Below are 20,583 nucleotides of genomic sequence, written 5' to 3' on the forward strand. Positions count from 1 at the left end.
TTCCTTTTGAGAAATTTCTGTTCATGCTCTTTGCCTATTTTTTAAAGGGGTTACTTGTTTATTCTTGATGAATTAAGTTCCTTTTAGATTCTATATGTTAGACCTTTGTTGAATGCACAGTTTGAAAATATCTTCTCCCATTCTGTAGGATGTCTGTTTAATCTGTTGATAATTTTTTTTTTTTTTTTTTGCGGTGCAGAAGCTCTTTAGTTTAATTAGGTCCCAGTTGTCAATTTTTGTTGTTGCAATTGCTTTTGGGGACTTTGTCATAAATTCTTTGCCAAGTCTCATGTCCAGAATGATATTTACTAGTTTTTTTCTATGACTTTTATGATTTTGGGTATTACATGTAAGTCTTTAATCCATCTTGATTTAATTTCTGCATAGATCTAGTCAGTTTTTCCAACACAATTTATTGAATAGGGAGTCCTTTCCCCATTGCTTCTTATTGTTGACTTTGTCAAAGATCAGATGGTTTTAGGTGTTCACCTTTATTTCTCAGTTCTCTAATTTGTTCCATTGGTCTATGTTGTCTGTTTTTGTACCAGTACCGTGCTATATTGGTTACTGTATCCTTGTAGTGTAGTTTGAAGTTTGGTAGTGTGACACCTCTAGCTTTGTTCTTTTACATAGGCATGTTTTTGATATTCAGGCCTTTTTTCGGTTTCATATACATTTTGGAATAGTATTTTAAAATCATGTGAAAAATGTAATTGGCAGTTTGATAGGAATAGCATTGAATCTGTAGATTGCGTTGGGCAATATGGCAATTTTAACAATATTGATTCTTCCAATGTATGAGCATAAGATTACTTTCCATTTGTTTTTATCATCTGTGATTTCTTCAGCAGTTTTATAGTTCACCATGTAGAGATCTTTCACCTCCTTGGTTAGATGTATTCCTAGTTTTTTTTTTTTTTTTTCTGATTATTTTAAATGGGATTGAATTCCTGATTTGGCTCTCAGATTGAATGTTATTGGCGTGTCAAGATACTACTGATTTTTGTACATCAATTTTGTATCCTGAAACTTTACTGAAAATGTGTATACATTCTAGGAACATTTTGTAGGAGTCTTTAGGATTTTGTAGATATGGTATAGAATCATATCATCAGTGAAGAGTGATAATTTGACTTCTTCTTTTCCTATTTGGGTGCCTTTTATTTCTTATTTCTTTCTCTTGCCTGATTGCTTTGGCTAGGACTTCCAGTACTACATTAAATAGGAATGGTGAGAGTGGGCATCATTGTCTTGTTCTAGTTCTTAAGAGAAATGGTTCCAGCTTTTTCCTGTTCAGTATGATGTTGGCTAGATAACTCATTATTTTGGGGTATGTTTCTTCCTTGCCTATTGTGTTGAGGGTTTTTATTATGAAAGAATGTTGGATTTTATCAAAAACTTTTTCAGCAGCTTTTGAGATTATCAGCTGGTTTTGTTTTTAATTCTGTTGATATCATGAATCACATTTATTGATTTATGTATGTTGGACCAGCCCATCATCCCAGGAATAAAGCCTACTTGATTGTTGTGAATAAACTTTTTGATATGCTGCTGGATTTGGTTTGTTAATATTTTGTTGAGGATTTTTGCATCTTTGGTCATTAGGGATATTGGCCTGTAGTTTCATTTTATTCATTGTGTCTTTGCCAGATTTTTGTATCACAACGATGACGTCTTTGTAGAATGTGTTAAGGAGGAGTCTCTCCTCCTATATATTTTGGGACTGTTTTAGTAGCATTGTGACCAGCTCTTCTTCGTATGTCTTACAGAATTCAGCTGTGAATCCATCTGATCCAGGGCTTTTTTTGATTGGTACATTTTTTATTATGGATTCAATTATGAAATTTAATATTGATGTGTTCAGGGCTTTGATTTCTTTCTGACTCAGATTTGGGAGGTTGTGTGTTTCTGGAAATTTATCCATTTCCTCTAAATTTTCCAATTTGTGTGCACAGGGGTCTTCATAATTGTCTCTTAGGGTTTTTTGTATTTCTGTGGGGTCAGCTGTAAATTGTTTGTCATTCCTGAGTGCACTTATTTGGATTTTCTTCTTCTTTGTTAATCTAGCTAGCAGTCTATCAATCTTGTTTATGCTTTCAAACTACCAGCTATTGGCTTTGCCAATTCTTTTTATGAATTTTTTGCTCATAGTTTTGTTCAGTTATGCTCTGATTTGGTTATTTCTTTCCTTCTTCTAGCTTTGGGGTTACTTTTTTGTTTTTCTCATTCTTCTAGGTGTGATGTTAGATTGTTAATTTGAGATCTTTCTAATGGCTTGACATAGGCATTTAGCACTATAAACTTTCTTCTTAAAACTGCTTTAGCCGTATACCAGAGATTTTGGTATGTTGTGTCTGTTTTCATTTATTTCAAAGACTTTTAAAATTGCTGTCTTAATTTTATTGTTTATATCGAAGTCATTCAGAAGCAAATGTTTAATTGCCATGTAATTGTGTGGTTTTTCAGAGATCTTCTTGGTATTGATTAGCAGTTGTGTGTGTGTGTGTGTGTGTGTGTGTGTGTGTGTGTGTGTGTGTGTGTTTGGTAGGACAGGGTTTTGCTATGTTGGCCAGGCTGGTCTCAAACTCCTGACCTTAAGTGATCTGCTCACCTTGGCCTACCAAAGTGTTGGGATTACAGACATGAGCCACCGTGCCTGACCTTGATTTGTATTTTTATTCCACTGTGGTCCGAAAGTATGGTTGGTATGATTTTGATTTCTTTAAATTTATTGAGACTTGCTTCATGGCCAAGCATGTGGTCAATCTTAGAGTATGTTTTGTGTGCCGATGAGAAGAACATATATTCTGTGGTTGATGGGTAGAGTGTTCTGTAGATATCTGTTAGGTCCAATTGGTCAAGTATCCAACTTAAGTCCAGAATCCCTTTGTTAGTTTTCTGCCTGAGTAATCTAACACTGTCGGTGGGGCATTGAAATCCCCCACTATTATTGTGTGGATGTCTACAATTTTTTGTAGTTGTAGAAGTATTTGTTTTGTGTATCTGGTTGCTTCAATGTTGAGTGTTTTTATATTTAGGATAGTTAGGTCATCTTGTAGGACTTAACCCTTCATCATTATGTAGTGCCATTCTTTGTTCTTTTTTTACTCTTGTTAGTTTAAAGTCAATTCTATCTGACATGAGAATAACTACCCTCACTCCTTTATTTTCTGTTTGTATGACAGATCTTCCTCCAACCTTTACCTTGAGTCTATGGTTGTCATTACATGTGACATGGATCTCTTAAAAATTGGACATGAATGGGTCTTTTTTTTTTTTTTTAATTTACCTTACCATCCTACGCCTTTTAAGTAAGGCATTTAGACTGTTTACATTCAAAAAATTTGACGCTATCATGAAGTTTTTTGTTGGTTGTTTTGCAGTCTGTATTGTGCAGTTGCTTTAAAGGGTCTGTGGGCTGTGTACTTAGGTGTGGTTTTGTGGTAACAGGTATTGTTTTTCATCTCCATATTCATAACTCTTCTAAGGATCTCTTGTGAGACTGTTTTAGTGGTGATGAATTCCCTTAGCAATTCTTTGGCTGAAAAAGATTGTATTTCTCCTTCACGTATGAAGCTTAGTATGACGGGGTGTGAAATTCTCAGTCAGAGTTTCTTTTCTTTGAGATGCTGAAAATAGACCCCTAATCTCTTCTAGCAGGTAGGGTTTCTGAAGGGTAGTTTTTCTTAGCCTGTTGGGGTTCCTTTTCTATGTGATCTGACCTTTTTCTATAGCTGCATTTAAGATTTTTTTCTTTAGCATTAACATTTAACTTGAGGTTCATCATTCAAGCACAATAAACCATCACTAAATATTCTTGAACACTGGCTCCATTGGGTAACAATCTATGCTGCCATTCTTTAATTGTGTAGCATGTATGATATCTAAATCTCTAGGCCCTTGCAGAATGATGATATTGTTTACTGGAAACACTAATAACAAATAACTTTAATTTTATTTTGTATTTTTCATTGTAAAAATTGATTAACATATGTAGTAATCTCAGACTCTTTTACTCAAACTTTTTAAAACGATTGATGCAATTGTATTCTCATAAGTTTTGGAGGCTTCTGTTGCCAAAAGACAAAAACCAAAGGCATAGGAATGTTAAATAATATATATTTATTTTCATATGCTGGTCCAAATAACTGGATCAAATCCTTTCTAAAATAGTAGTTATGCAGCATTTCAATCTTTATAATACATACATTTATAGTATTAAAAAATCCCTATAGTATTATTCCATTTCAACGCTCTGCTACAAATCTTTTTCCATTTATTTGGTATATAATTTTTGGATAATAGACCTATTCTTTCCTGATTATTTTTGTTCAGACTATAGTTTTAATGCATATAATTCTGCATGTCTTCATCATAATCATTATTTCTAGCATTGGTATTCACTCACTGGCATGTCATGTCTATGTAAAGGCTAAACCATTTCTCATTTTTCTCCTGGAAAATATTCTTTTTTTCTTATTTCTTTGTTTAAAGTAGAAGTTTTAATTGTGTCTGGGTAAATTGCCACAGTTCCAGTGACAGCTTTGGAGCCTCTGATTAACAGTCATTTACTTACAGAGAAGCTCTGTTCTCTCTAAACCAGTTTAGGTGCCTGAGGCCTTTTGGTATTAATGGTCTCTACTGCTGCAGCCACAGAAATGCCTGTGATTAAAGTAATTACTAGTTCTTTAGCTGTTCATTAAAGCAATCCTGTAAAAAATTTGTTTGAATTACTAGGTAGTGACTTATCTATGCATTACACAAGCTCAAGACAATATGACTTATTCATATCAGCACAAAAGAGATAGGAGAGACAGAACACAGCCCCAGAGTACAGCACCTAAACAGGGCAGAGGCAGAGAAAATGTACTAGTGTCACAGTTGACACTAGGTTCTAAGACCTAGAAGGGTAGCCACTGGCCAAAGACTAAGGGTAGTAATGGAATTTTCAGTCAGGCATTTTGTTATTTACTGAATATTTTTCAAAGTCCATTATGTCCCATACTCTATTCTGTAGGTCATAGACGAAAAATCAGTCTCCTGGGGAAGCTCACAGTCTGATTGGGAAAGGAGACCTATAAAGAAACAATTACAATACAGCACTCAAAATGCTACAGGGGGCAGAGCTTCTATAGAAAGTGGAAGAGAATGTCTAAATTCAGTGGCCAAAAGTCAGCAATCTCCTGAGTATTTATCTCCTAGTTAATCTGTCATGACCCATTATGTTAATAGTCAGACTATAGTTGGGAGATTGACTTCAATTCTGGAAAAGACGCAGGTGTGAAGAGTCTGACAAGTATTTCACATAAATTGAATCATATCATTGCTTTAATTTTAATATTGAGTGAGAAAAAATACCAAATCGACTAATACAAGTTTGCTATTCCCACAGAATGTTTGGGCACAATAGACCCACCAAAAGTTTTCCCAAGAATGAATGAGTCCTAAGATTCCTTAAGATCCCAGTTGCAACATTCTTCAAACAATAGTTATTGATTAGTGTAAACAACTCCTCATCTGCACTCTGAATTATAAGGGATTCTGATTTGAACCATTCAGATTGAGCCTATAGATTTGCTGTAAAACATGAGACTGTGCTCTAAAGATGTTTCATCATAGCTTATATATCATTTTTTTCTTTGTCAGAAGTGAAGGCAAGGCTGAATAATTATCATGTTTATATTTAAATTCAGAAATATTACTTTCTCTATCATTATGAAACTGCTGGTTTAACATATTTATTAATGATTTCACCCCAAAGACACTTCAAAACAAATTATTGCCATTTGGTTAGTTTTAATCTTCCAAGATAATGACATATATGTTCTGCCATAATTTTTCTTTAAAAGTTGCCAATCTGACTCTTATTTTGTATGAAACTGAAGCGTAGAACATTGCATAGTTTTCACAAAATATTCAAAAATAATTAACTGGCTAAGTATAGAGAATATTATTTCTTTTTATATAAAAGTTTATCAACTTTGACACTATTAACATTTTGGACAGGAGATCTCTTTGTTGTTGGGGACCTTCCTGTGCCTTGTAGAATGTTTACAGGCATCCCTGGCTTCTACAAACTAGATGCCAGTAGCAGGTCCCCCTTCCCAACACACCCCTGAAGTCAGTACAATAAAAATATTTCCAAACACTGCTTCATATTTTAGAATTTTAATAGTTATATAACATTATATTATTTGCTCCATACATACATTTCCTAAAATATTTCTCAGCTCCTTTTCTAAAGCACGACTCGATTTCCTTGAGATGAAGGACATTTAAAGATGTCATCAAACCTCATCAGTGGGGGATATTTTAAGAACAGCGACCAATATTATTACCCTGGAGACACTTAATTCTATCACCCTTCACTAACCACCACAAAAATAAACAACATAATTAAAAACAAATCCAGACCTATTGAGAAGACTCATTGCTTTTATAGAATTATTACTAAAGCTTGATTTCTTTTTCCAAAATGAACAAATCAATCAATCAAATGCATTGGAGATATTGTTGTGTTCACCAAAGGGACTGTTTTTTGTTTTTTGTTTTTTAAATGAACAAATCAATCAACCAATACATTGGAGATATTGTTATGTTCACCAAAGGAACTGTAAATGACAAATCCACCTGAAACCCCTGAGAAGCACTGAATATACTAACTTGCCTCTTTTCATCAGCAATATGTTTAAGATAAGCAATCAATGTATAGAATACATTTCATGGTATCACATCTCATTTTTATTCTTCCTCATAGGGTTGATTTTGTTATGACAAAATAACATCATTCTTCATGTACATAAGTGCACTGCTCAGCTTCCAGAATAGTGCTTGGCACTCAGTAAATATTTGTTAACTTAATGACTGCATGGTCACAAGATGCCGTGGCATTACCAAGTTCTCTTTAACAGCAAAATTTAAGTCTTTTATTGACTAATTTGAATATAAATGATTTGCAAGATTTTCTATTTCAGTCTTTGTAGTAGATGTCTTGGTGCACAGCCTTTGTGAAGTATTCATTTCCCCAGGAGCCAGTAATTCTGACTGCTGAGGGCTCATAGCTGAAAACTTCCTAGGAATTACCCTCCGTCAATAGAAGCTGGAGGCAGCCTGTCTCCAATGGTGGTTGATTTAGTAATACATTTTGGACATCTCTGAAGGGTTATCCTAGCTCCAGTGTTCTCTGTGGGAAAGATGAAAAGTTGTTTCAATTGCATAACAGTTCAACTTCTTCCTCTGCCCACTCCCCAACAGATGCTCTTCCCCTAGCAGTCCCCAGAAAGCTTTCTGTATACAAACATCCATCCCAAGGTCTGCTCCCCTGGAGACCTGATACACAGCAGTTGGTGCCAGGGGCACTCCACAAAAGAATAATCTAAAAAGGGAATTTGAACAGAGTAACCCATGACCTATTGAGAATGATCGTTGATAATAGGTGGAGTGAGGACAGGGCCTGGTGTGTGCTGTGGCAATGCAGTTGATAAAATTCTCACCAATGCTGAACTGGGATGAGCTAGTGTTGTTCTCAGTGGTGCGATACTGCTCCCCTCTCTGGGAACACTTGTCAAAGCCTGAGACAATTCTGATAGAGATGATGTATGTGTGTTGAGGGAGAGGGGATGATGATGTTACTGGCATCTAGCAGGTCGTATCCAGGGATGGTGCTAAACAGAACGGACCCCTGCCCCTGACAAGAAAAAAAATAACCTGTCAAAATGGCAGTAGGGTTGAGGATACAAACAAAACACAAACAAGTTATGGTGAAGGGAATACACTAGCTGATGCAGTCTTTCAGGTGTTGGAGAGGCTAGGGGAGATTAGTAAGTATGAAAACAATTGAATGAGATGGTTCTTACTGTGAAAGATAGAGGGTAACTAATCACCAATTTAAAACAGAGTGTGAAAGTCAAGGGCCCCTTGGTGGCACATCCCTACAGAAAATCCTGGGCATGAGGCCCAATGCTTAATTATAAGAGTAGTTGAACTGCAGTGAAGTTTGAATCCTCAACCTAAACAAGACGATTCTGTCAAGATTAGAGCTGAGATTGGGAGGAGTGAAACCTCAAACTTGGGATGTGACATTTCAGTCGACTCACTTGAAAACCTTGCAACCCAGGTTAACCTCTACCGCTTCTCGTCTGCATAACTTTCCCCATCCCCAACCCTGCTTGAAGATAATACAGAATACTCTGCCTTTCCAGACCAGGTGTGCTGCCCCTAGAGGATTGACTTCTACCTCCCCTCTTGACAACCAGACCAATGGCTAGGGCCAAGTAACAGTAGAACCCATTCAACCAAGTGCTGGGCTTGGCGAGAGGGAAAAGGAACTCTATCTCAAACGTGAACGGAGGAGTATATGTGGATTTAATCCAGAGGGTGCTGAAGCAAGGGGGATAGAATATGAAGTTGGGTAAGGGAAAGTTTATAGAAATAAAATTACTCTAAATGCTCTAAAAAGGACCTCAGGAACGGTACTAATCCAATACTAGGTTGTCTCTTGGAAACTTGGAAAGTGAAGGCCCATGCTAAGTAAAGCAGGAATGCTAGAACTGCCGTTGTAGATGATGGATGAAGGGACCAAAAGGCTCAGAGAACTGGAAGGGCCAGAGTAGATACACTGCATGAGGCCTCCATCAATGTGGGCTCCTATCATCTCAATTTTACTGGGAAGTCCAGTTCTATAATAACATCTCTGATCATCAGCCCTGTCCTAGAGGAGACCACTGCCACTGAGCTCTTCCACAATGTTGAGACCCCTTCCACCTTATTACTTCTTAAGTAGTGTCTTCTGGGCTGGCTGTGTTTCCTGACCTAACGTACTCGGATCCCAAATCTCATATTTTTTCCTCTACACTTAGCTGCTCCTTAAGTAATAACAACAACAAAAAAACCAAACACACACACACACACACACACACACACACATCAATGAGTTTCTCATCCTATGTTGCCTAAAGGAGCCTAACCCTGAGGCCATCATGGTACCCAGAGCACAGGAATTCCTACCCCAAGTAGATCCAGGCCTCCTCTCCATTGCTACATCAATAGAGAAACATGCTCCTGTAGTTTCCATTTTGAGGGGGAAAATCTTCCCCTTGCTCTCACATTCTTTCTTAGATACCCAAATTTCTCGGTACCCCATATTTCTGGGTGCTCACCTGACCTACTTTGCTTAACTTCTAAGATCAAATAAGAGTGAACACTTCAGGATGTTAATCTTTTATACATATTTGAAATGTCATGTTATTGAATTGATCCCAATATACTGACACAAGCTATTAGAAATTAAACTTGGGGGTTAAACATTATAAAAAGTTATAGCAACATAACTGGCTTTTATTGGAAAACAACCATACCATAACTTTCAGTATATTTGTAAGTCTTTGAATTCTTGTTTTATACTTTTGTTGTAGAAGGTCATCTCTATATGGATTTTTAAGGGAGTTTCTTACAGCTTATTAGAAAATGTTTTTATTTGATATGGCCTTATTGAAATTTGAGATGACATCTCTTGACAACACCACATAGCACTCTGCTCTTCCTCCTTTTTTCCCCCTAAAGCCCACCAAAAATGAATAGAATTCACACATTTCCCTTAAGTAAACATATTTGAGCCAGAAAATATTTTGCATGTCAGGTGAAAGATGTATTTTATCTGATTCTATTTCTTTTCAGTAGAGCTTCATGAGTGTCTGGAACAAAATGTTTTCAATCTTGATGTGTGAGCTCTCTTTGAGAGATTCTATGAAGCGAAGCAAAGCAAAAAGCAACCAGATGCTTGACACGTATAATTGAATGTAATATATTGCAATTATATTATACATTATATTCTCCAGATGAGAAGGAATAGCCTGTAAGAACATCCAAACTCAATAAAACTGGGTAGAGTGAATAACTCAAAAATTTCCAAAAAAAAAACCTTAAAGAAATAGATTAGTCTAATGAATACATGACAATAAGAAAACATTATGAAACATTATATTATGGGGAAAGGAGCTAGAAGCAGTAAACGATAAATGTGATTATGTAACATAATGAAGCAATAAAAGTCTGAATCAAGCGATAGACAGAGAATATTTGAAAACGTGGGTGTCAACTGTTTATGGTGCAACACAGACAATATTATTTAATGCAATACTGTACATATATTTAAGCAGAAATTTTATTCCACTTATGAGCATCGTGTGCCAATTTTTGATGTATTTCAATTATTTCATGTGCAATAAGAGATGAGATATGATTACCAGTTTCTACTTTCTTAGTTAACCTCAAGATTTGCATAGGATATATTCACTCACATAGAAATCCGACTGCTACTTTTGTGAATGAGTTTGATTCAATTAACACTTCAGATCTTCCAAGAATTATATCAATACATATTTGTTATTTATTTACTAATTAGTAAGTATTAGTAATTATAATTTAGTAATAATACATTCATATAATTATTCAAGCCTATAAAACGAGTTTTGACTTCATAGCTATGTCTTTAATTTCCGGAAACACCCAAAACGTAGCCTCCTTTTTTGATACAGTCTTTCCTGAAAATCTGTGCATAATGAAAATAAATGACAATATATGAAGAGCCCAAGAGAAAAGAACAATGAGAATTTCCTCATTCTTATCCTTTTTACCTTGAAGGTCAGCTTTTCTTTTTTCCTCTCTATATCTTTTTTACAGTACAAATTTTTATTCTTGATCCTTTTAGAAATATTCCATCTCCTACCAAGGAGGGCATGGTTTATTCTTTCAATCTGGTTGACTTCTTTCCACCAGGATGATTGATGAACACCCAATAACCTACAATAATCCACTTTTATAGTGCAGCTGCCAAAACTTAGGTTAATTAGGCAAGAATAACTCATTGAATTGGAGAGATAGTGTAACAGAATGCCCAGGTGGGCTTTTCCAAATTCTAGCAAACATTCCATGGTGTGTTTGTCAATTCAAATCCAAAAGAATTGTTCTATGGGAATACAGTTATCCAAGTTCACTCCAATTTGAGGTTTTTCCACCAGGTAAAATGACAAAATACCTTGCCACTCGTCTTGTTGCCTGCCAGTCTACTGAAGATAACTCCTGAGTAAGCATGCACGAGTGTGCACAGGACTTATACACACAGATCCTTCAAAACATTTTAGAAAATGCATACAAGATAAATATATACTTGAAGAAAAAAAAAATCTCTAAATACTTCCCCATCCATAATGGAAGTGACATTTTATGTTATACACTGAACCTAGACTAGCTAAAAAAAAAAAAAACCCATTAAGGTATGTTCACAGGATGGTTTGTTTAATTTTTGTTAAATAAAAGTACTCTCTATCCCATATATATACCTTCAGTAGGATAAAGAACTTACAGAAGCTTTGAAATTATGTATTATTTTAATGATATAACAAATACTTATTGCATTTATTCTAAAAAACAGATTTGCCTGTGTTCATTATACACCAGATCATCTGCATTTGTTTTACATACATTATTCCACTTAATAGTCACACTATGTCTAAAAGTACCACTATTATCACTGTTTTACATATGTGAAAACTAAAGTGCCTAGATGTAAAATAATGTTCACAAGGTCACACACATAATAAGTGATAAAGGATTCTTGTATACCCCTTACCCAGATTTCCAAGCTGTTAATAGTTTATGATATTTGTCTTATTCTCTCTATAAAAATATTATTATTATATATACTATACATTTCATAGAAAGTCATTTTCTGACATAGTGTCATAGTATCTCTATATACACCAGAGAATATTTCCTAAAAATAACAATACCAGCCTGTACATTTTCAGGAAAATAAGGAAATAAATGTTGATTCAATACTTTAAAACAATGGATAAGTCTCATTCAATTGTCTCCAATTTCCCTATCAATGTCTTTTGTACTACCCGCTTATTTGTGGTGTACGATTCAATGTAGAGTCAAAAATGGCCCCTAATTGCCATGTCTCTTTATTAGCCATCAATTTGAAACATCTTCTTGGTTATGCTTTTCTTCCGTGACCACAGCAGTTTTAAAGAATATGTTTTAGTTTGTTGCAAAATAATCTCAATTTGGATTTTTCTTTTGTTTCCTTGTCATTACATTCAGGTTACACATTTTTGACAAAATATTACAAGGGATGCTGTGTTTTTTCAGTGCATGGTATTATTTGTGGGTACATGACAACAATCTCATAATTGGAGATGTTGGATTGTATAATTTAGTTGTGATGGTATTCACAGGATGGTTCATTATAAGCTAATTTATCAGTGTTTGTATTTATTAAAAAGTAAGGGGATAGTTCTGACATGTAAAGAACATGGAAGACGTCACTTTGATCCTCACAAGGAAAATGCTGAACAAACTGAAACTCAACTGTTATTACATCCACCAGAAATTGGAAGTTACAGGGAAAATCACCACCCTGAAATTTGGAAAGATAGGTTAATATAGAGAATCAAAGTGAAGATTAGTTCACCAGCAAGGAATGCAACTTGTATTCAATGTTATTCCAAAGGTCCTAGCTAGTTCAATAAAAAAGAGAAGGATATAAGAGATATATACGTATATATTGAGAAATAAGTAGTAACATTGTCTTTGTTTGCAGATGATATGCTTGTCTATGCAGAAAATCCCAAATAATCAATAGAACTAGAGCTAATACATGATTACAGCTAGGTTGCGGGATACAAGGTTATTATGCAAAAGCTCAGCAGCTTTCCTATGCACTAACAACAGGTGGGATTTAAAATTAACAACACTATGCATTATCCTCCAAATAGTGAAATACTTAGCTCTAAATCTAACAACACATGTACAAGTTCTAAGGAGAAAATCTATAAAACCATGATGATAGTAATCAAACAAGATCTACCTAAATGGAGAAATATTCCATGTTCATGAAATATCCATGGTGTAGAAGCATTCAGTGTTATCAAGATGTCAACTTCTCCCAACATAATCTATAGATACAATGTGATCAAAACTCCAACAAGTTATTTTGTGGCTATCAACAAACTAGATCTAAAGTTTATATGGAGAGTCAAAGACCTAGAATAACAAACTCAATATTGAAAAAGAAGACCAAAGTTGAAGGACTGACATTTCCTGACTTTGAGACTTACTATAAGGCAACGGTTATCAGGAAAGTGTGATATTAGCTAAAGAATAGACAAGTAGACGGTACTTGTCTATTGTAACGGAATAGAGATCCTGAAAGTGAACTCACACAAATATGTTCAACTGATCTTTGACAGAGGGGCAAAGGCAATTCCATGGAGAAAAGGTAGTTTTTTCAAACAGTAATGCTAGACACATTGGACATTTATATGCAAACACATGCACCCATGCGCACACCCATACCCACACCCATACACACATACACGCACATTTTTATTTTTCACAAAATTAACTTGAAATGAATCATAGACTTAAATATAAATTGAAAAACTATAAAACTAGTAAAATAAAATATAGGATAAAATCTAGATAACTTTGGTTTTATGATGAGTTTTTAAATACAAAAACAAAAAGACAATCATTGAAAGAAAAAAATAAGTTGAAGTTTGTTAAAAGTAAAGATTTCTGCTCTGTAAAAGATACTCTTAAGAGAATGAAAAGAGAAAACAGATCCTGGGACAAAATATTTGTAAAAAATATTTTTGATAAAATACTGTTATCCAAAATGTACAAAGAGTTCTTAAAGCTCAACAGCAAGAAAACACAAAACTGAATTTAAAAATGAGAAAAATGTCTTCTCTTTATCTAACAAGAAAAGTAGATGGCAAGTAAACATATTTAAAAATGCTCACAATCATATGTAATTAGGGAATTACAAATTAAAACAGTGAGGTACCGCTACACACCTTTTAAGCTAATTAAAATTTAAAAAATGGATAGCATCAAATGCTATAGAGAATGTGGAGCTCTAGCAACTCTAATTGCTAGTAGGAATATAAAATGGTACTTTAAGAGATAGTTTGGAAGTTTCTTACGAAGGCAAACAAGATCTTACATATTACCCAGTGATCCTGCTCTTACAGTTTACCCAACTGAATTGAAAACATGCTTACTCAAAAACCTGCACCTGTTTACAGCTATAATCTTAATCACCAAACCTGGAAGTAACCAAAATGTCTCTTTCTTTCTTTCCCTTTCTTTCTTTTCTTCCCTCCCTCCGTCCCTCCGTCCCTCCGTCCCTCCGTCCGTCCCTCCCTCCCTCCCTCCCTCCCTCCCTCCTTCCTTCCTTCCTTCCTTCCTCCCTCTCTCCTTTCTCTTTCTTTCTTTTCTTTATCTCTCTCTTTCTCTCTCTTTCTTTCTCCCCTCCGTCCCTCCCTCCCTCCCTCTCTCTCTTCTCTCTGTCTCTGTCTCTCTCTCTCTTTCTTTCTTTCTTTTGAGTTTTGCTCTCGTTCTCCAGGCTAGAGTGAAATGGTGCGATCTCGGCTCACAGCAACCTCCATCTCCCGGGTTCAAGCAATTCTACGGCCTCAGCCTCCCGACTAGCTGGGATTACAGGCATGCGCCACCATGCCCAGCTAATTTTGTATTTTTAGTGGAGATGGGTTTTTGCCATGTTGGTCAGGCTGCTCTCGAACTCCTGACCTCAGGTGATCTGCCCGCCTTAGTCTTCCAAAGTGCTGGGATTACAGGCGTGAGCCACCAAGCCCAGCCCAAAACGTCTTTCAGTAGGTGAATGCGTAAAAATACATGGTACATCTGTAACACAGAATATTATTCTGTAATATTCATGGTACAGAATATTATTCAAGCACAAAAAGAAGTAGTTTCCAAAGCCATGAAAAGAAATGGAGGGACCTCACAAGCATGTTGCTAAGTGAAAGAAGCCAGTCTGAAAAGACTAAGTCCTCTGGAAAATTCTGCAGGGAAAAAAAACTGTGAAGACAGTAAAAAGGTCAATAGTTGTCAGGGGTCCTGGGTACTGAGGGTGGTGGGAGGAGTGAATACATGAAACACAGGAGATTTCTAGGGCAGTGAGACTATTCCATATGATACTGTAATGAGATATACAGCACATATATTTGTCAAAACCCATGGAACTGAGAAATACAAACAGCAAAACTTAATGTAAACTATACACTTTAGCTAATAATTATGTATAAGTGGTGATATATGAATTGTAACAAATGTACCACATTGTGACGAGATTTTAATAATAGGAGAGACTGTGTGCATGGAAGGGGTATATTTAAGAACTCTGCATTATCTGCTCAACATTTTTGTAAATCTAAAATTCTTAAAAGTAAAGTTATTGATTTAAAAAAGCTACATAAACAATTGAAATTTAACAATGACAATTTCATTGACACCATTTTGATTTTTGATTTCATATTGCCCATAACCTTTAAGAAACAAACACATATTAAGTTTTGCTATTAGAACATAGGTAGTAGCCAGGGAGTCATTACAGCAGGCCGTGGGTGAGACCCAGTGCTGGGCTGACTTCAGGTCTTATCCAGTGCAGTCATAGTGGTGATGGCCATAGGGTTGCTTGTGTTACTCCATTCCCATCTATAAGTGGCCCAGAACAGAGAAAGAGACTATATTTGGGAGAAAGTAAGAGAAGAGAACAAGAGTCTCTGCCTAGTAATCAAGATAATTCTCCTGGATCTTGCCCCAGACCATCAGGGTGGTGCCTCTATGAGTCTGCAAGAACCACAGTAGTACTGGGCTTGGGGTGCTCCCTAAAACAGATACAGCTTAGATCATAGCACCTGAGTCCTTTCAAATATCCGGAAAGCCTTTCCAAAAGGGATGGCTACAAATAAACCAAGATAGTGAAGGCTACAATAAATACCTAAATATCTAGCTCTTCAATGCCCAGACACCCCAAAACATCTACTAGCATCAACACCATCCAGTAAACCACGAATTTACCTGATTAATTAAATTAGGCACCAGGGACAAATCCCGGAGAGATAGAGATATGTGACCTTTCAGACAGAGAATTTAAAATAGCTGTGTTGAGGAAACTCAGAGAAATTCAATATAACACAGAGAAGGAATTCAGAATTCTGTCAGATAAATTTAACAAAGAGGTTAAAAAATAAAAATCAAGCAGAAATTCTGGAGCTGAAAAATGCAATTGGGGTATTGAAGAAGACATTAGAGTTTTTAAAAATCAGAATTAATCAAGCAGAAGAAAGAATTAGTGAATTTGAAGACAGGATATTTGAAAATATATGAAAGAGGAGGAGACAAAAGAAAAGAGATTAAAAAACATTGAAACATGCCTAGAGGATCTAGGAAATCGCCTCAAAATGGCAAATCAAAGAGTTATTGACCTTAAAGGAAAGTAGAGAAAGACATAGGGGTAGAAAATTTATTCAAAAGGTTAACAGAGAACTTGCCCAAACTATAAAAATATATCAATATCCAAGTACAAGAAGGTTATAGAAAACCAAGCAGATTTAACCCAAAGAAGGCTACCTCAAGGCATTTAATAACCAAACTCCCAAAGGTAAAAGATAAAGATAATATCCTGAAAGCAACAAGAGAAAAGAAACAAATAACATACAATGGAGCTCCAATATGTCTTGTAGCAGACTTTTCAGTGGGAACCTTACAGGCCAGGAGAAAGTGGCATCACATATTTAAAATGAAAAATCATTCAAACATGAAGGAGAAATAAACACTTTTCTCAAACAAACAAACAAAAACTGAGCAATTTCAATACCAGACCTGTCCTACAAGAAATTCTAAAGGTAGTACTTCAATCATAAAGGAGAGGACATTAATGAGCAATAATCACCTGAAGGTGTAAAACTCACTGGTAATAGTAAGCACATAGAAAAACACAGAATATTATAACACTGTAACTGTGGTGTGTAAACTACTCTTATCCTAAGTAGAAAGACTAAATGATGAGAGAACCAAAAATAAGAACTACAAATTTTCAAGGCATAGTCAGTACAATAAAATATAAATAGAAACAACAAATTGTTAAGAAGGGGAAAGAAGTTAAGGTGTAGAGTTTTAATTAGGTTGCATTTTGCTTGTTTCTTCACTTATTTCTGCAAATAGGATTATGGTGTTATCAGGTAAAAATAATGGGTTATAAGATTTTATTTGCAAGCCTCATAATGACCTCAAATTAAAAAACATAACAATAGGCACAGAAAATGAAAAGCAAGAAACTAAATCATATCACCAGAGAAAGTCACCTTCACTACAGGAAGACAGGAAGGAAAGAAAGAAGGAAGAGCAGACCACAACACAACTAGAACACAAATAACAAAATAACAGGAGTAAGTACCTACTTATCAATAATAGCATTGAATATAAATGGACTAAACTGTCCAATCAAAAGACAAAAAGTGGCTGAATGGATGAAAAAAACCACGACCAACTGATCTGTTGCCTACAAGAAACACACTTCACCTATAAAAACACATAGACTGAAAATAAAGGGATGGAAAAATATATTTCAGGCCAATGAAAACCAAAAAATAGCAGGAGTTGCTAGACTTACATCAGACAAAATAGATTTCATGACAAACATGTAAGAAGAGACAAAGAAGGTCACTATATAATGATAAATGGGTCAATTCAGCAAGATGATAAAACAATTTTATATGTGCACTCCAACCACTCAGATATACATACATATATGTAGAAAACATTAATTAGAGTTAAAAAGAGAGATGGGTCCCAATACAATGATAGCTGAAGACTTTAACACTCCCCTTTCAGCGATGGACAGATCTTTCAGACAGAAAGTCAGCAAAGAGACATTGAACTTCATCTGCACTATAGACCAAATGGATGTAATAGTTATCTACAGAGCACTTCATCCAAGAGCTGCAGATTTCACATTCTTTTCCTCAGCACATGGATCTTTCTGAAGGATAGACCATATCTTAGGTCACAAAAGAAGTCTTAAAACATTCACTCCTGTAATTCCAGCTACTTGGGAGGCCGAGGCAGAAGAATTGCTTGCTGGGAGGCGGAGGTTGCAGTGAGCCAAGATCATGACACTGTACTCTAGTCTGGGTGACGGAGCAATACTCATCTCAAAAAAAAAAAAGAAAAAAAAAATTCATTCAAAAAAATTGAAATAGTATCAAGCATCTTCTCTGAGAGCAATCAATGGAATAAAACTAGAAATCAATAACAAAAGGAATTTTGGAAGCTATACAAATACATGAAAATTAAACAATATGCTCCTGAATGAACAGTGGGTTAATGAAGAAATTCAGAAAGAAACTGAAAAATGTCTTGAAACAAATGACAACAGAAATACAATATACCAAAACCTATGGGATACAGCAAAATCAGTACTAAGAGGTGTTTTTCTTCCTTTTTCTGTCTTTCCTTTCTTTTCTTTTTTTTCTTTTGAGACTGGGTCCTGCTCTGTTGCCTGTCACCTGTCACCCAGGCCTGAGTGCAATGGTGTGATCTCGGCTCAATGCAACCTCCACCTCCTGGGTTCAAGTGATTCTCCTGACCTCAGGTGATCTGCCCAACTCAGCCTCCCAAAGTGCTAGGATTATAGGTGTGAGCCACTGCACCTGGCCCAGTACTAAGAGGGAATTGTATGGCTATAAGCACCTAGGTCAAAAAAGGGGAAAAACTTCAAATAAATAATCTAACAATTCATCTTGAAGAACTGGAAAAGCAAGAGCAAACCAAACCCAAAATTAGTAGAAGAAAAGAAATCATAAAGATTAGAGAAGAAATTTTAAAAATTGAAATAAAAACAATACAAAAGATCAATGAAACAAAAAAGTTTTTTAAGTTAAACAAAATTAGCAAACCTTTAGCCAGACTAAGATAATAAATCCAAATAAATAAAATCAGAAGTTAAAAAGGAGACATTACAACTGATACTGCAGAAATTCAAAGGGTCATTAGTGGCTGCTATGAATAACTATATGATAATAGATTGGAATATCTAGAAGAAATGGACAAATTCCTAGACATATACAACCTACCAACATTGAACCAGGAAGAAATAAAAAATCTGAACAGACTAATAAGTAATAAGATCAAAGCTGTAATAAAAAGTCTCCCAGTAAAGAAAAGCCCAGGACCTGATGGCTTCACTGTTGAATTCTACCAAACGTTTAAAGAAGAACTAATACCAATCCTATTCAAATTATTCCAACAAATAGAGGGGAGGGGAATACTTCCAAACTCATTCTATGAGGCCAGTATTACCCTGAAACCTAAATCAGACAAAGACACATCAAAAACAAAACAAAACAAAACAAAAAAAACCCACCCCCCCCCCAAAACACTGCAGGCCAATATCTCTGATGAGTATTGATGCAAAAAAAAAAAAAAAAAGTCTAATAATCTGATCAAATATCTGAATACATATTTCTCAACAAAAGATATACAAATGGCAAACAGGCATATGAAAAGAAAGGACATCAGTATATTGAAGAGATGTCCGCACTTCTAATGTTTGTGGCAGCACTGTTTACACCTGTACACTGTTGCTGGGAATGTGAATTGGTACGACCATTATGGAGAACAATTTGGAGGTTTCTTGAAAAACTAAGAATTGAGCTACCATATGATCCAGCAATCCCACTGCTGGGTATATACCCAAAAGAAAGGACATCAGTATATTGAAGAGATGTCTGCACTTCTAATGTTTGTGGCAGCACTGTTTATAATACCTAAGATTTGGAATCAATCTAAGTGTTCATCAAGAGATGAATGGATAAAGAAAATGTGGTACATTTAATCCTCATGTTAATAAGATTTCCAAAAAATGAAGCAATGTTAATCTTCTTGCTAATTTTTGAAAGAATATTTTAATTAAAATTGTTATTTATGTAAGTATATAATGCACTTATTTTAATCTTTAAATCAATAAAGTATTTTTAGTAAGTGGGGAGCTACTTTGCAAATATGTAAGTATTGTTTAGGTAAATATTGTTTCTTATCAGAATTTCACTTATTTTTAAAAACATCTATTGATAATCATATCCCAAATCACTTTTTACTGCAGCGGTTGCCAAATGGTGATATTCTAAACTCATAATTCTTTCTACATTTATTGCTTATGTTTTATTATAATGTAGAGCAGTCCCTTCTCTCCAATTTATTTCTCATTCATTCATTCATTTCTGTATTTATATCAGCATTGACTGATGGATTCTTATTTTACTCCATGGGTTATATTTTATTCTTATCATTATTTATTTGCTGCTCTAATTGTCCCAAGTTTGGACAGTAAGAGCCCCTTCAGGATGACTCCTCTGCTCTTTTGACATATCCATATATTCTTTGATTCCTTCTTCTCATTGTGATACTGCAAAATGTTCCAGTCCCATCTTACACATTCCCTGCTCTGGAATCACCCATTTTCCCATGGAGTCTTGGTTTTATTTAGTGGAGAACAGTATTTAGAATCCAAGATCTGGGTGCCAAGCATGTTTCTTGCTACTAGGCTTCCAGACCTTCTCAGCAGGAAGAACTAGGAACACACACACACACACACACACACACACACACACACACACACACACGCGTGTGCGAATGTGTAGGCCCATATAATCTGCATCTCTGTACCCATTCATCTATACATGTTTAAAAACCAAGAGTTTACAGTTTCCA

General features: G+C 35.3%; 2 long non-coding RNA genes across 2 annotated transcripts in view; one reads left to right on the plus strand and one right to left on the minus strand.

Moving 5' to 3' along the window:
• The window catches only part of LOC105486054 (uncharacterized), a 102,091-nt gene extending 84,082 nt beyond the window's left edge, over positions 1-18,009 (plus strand). The window contains exon 4 of the long non-coding RNA XR_011614890.1: positions 14,414-18,009. This is a non-coding gene — a long non-coding RNA (uncharacterized lncRNA). The remainder of the gene's footprint in view (positions 1-14,413) is intronic.
• Positions 6,204-20,583, minus strand: part of LOC112427438 (uncharacterized) — a 160,963-nt gene continuing 146,583 nt past the window's right edge. Inside the window, exon 4 of the long non-coding RNA XR_011614891.1 lies at positions 6,204-7,183. This is a non-coding gene — a long non-coding RNA (uncharacterized lncRNA). The remainder of the gene's footprint in view (positions 7,184-20,583) is intronic.

Source organism: Macaca nemestrina, chromosome 16, assembly GCF_043159975.1.
Source record: "Macaca nemestrina isolate mMacNem1 chromosome 16, mMacNem.hap1, whole genome shotgun sequence".
Taxonomy (NCBI): Eukaryota; Metazoa; Chordata; class Mammalia; order Primates; family Cercopithecidae; genus Macaca; species Macaca nemestrina.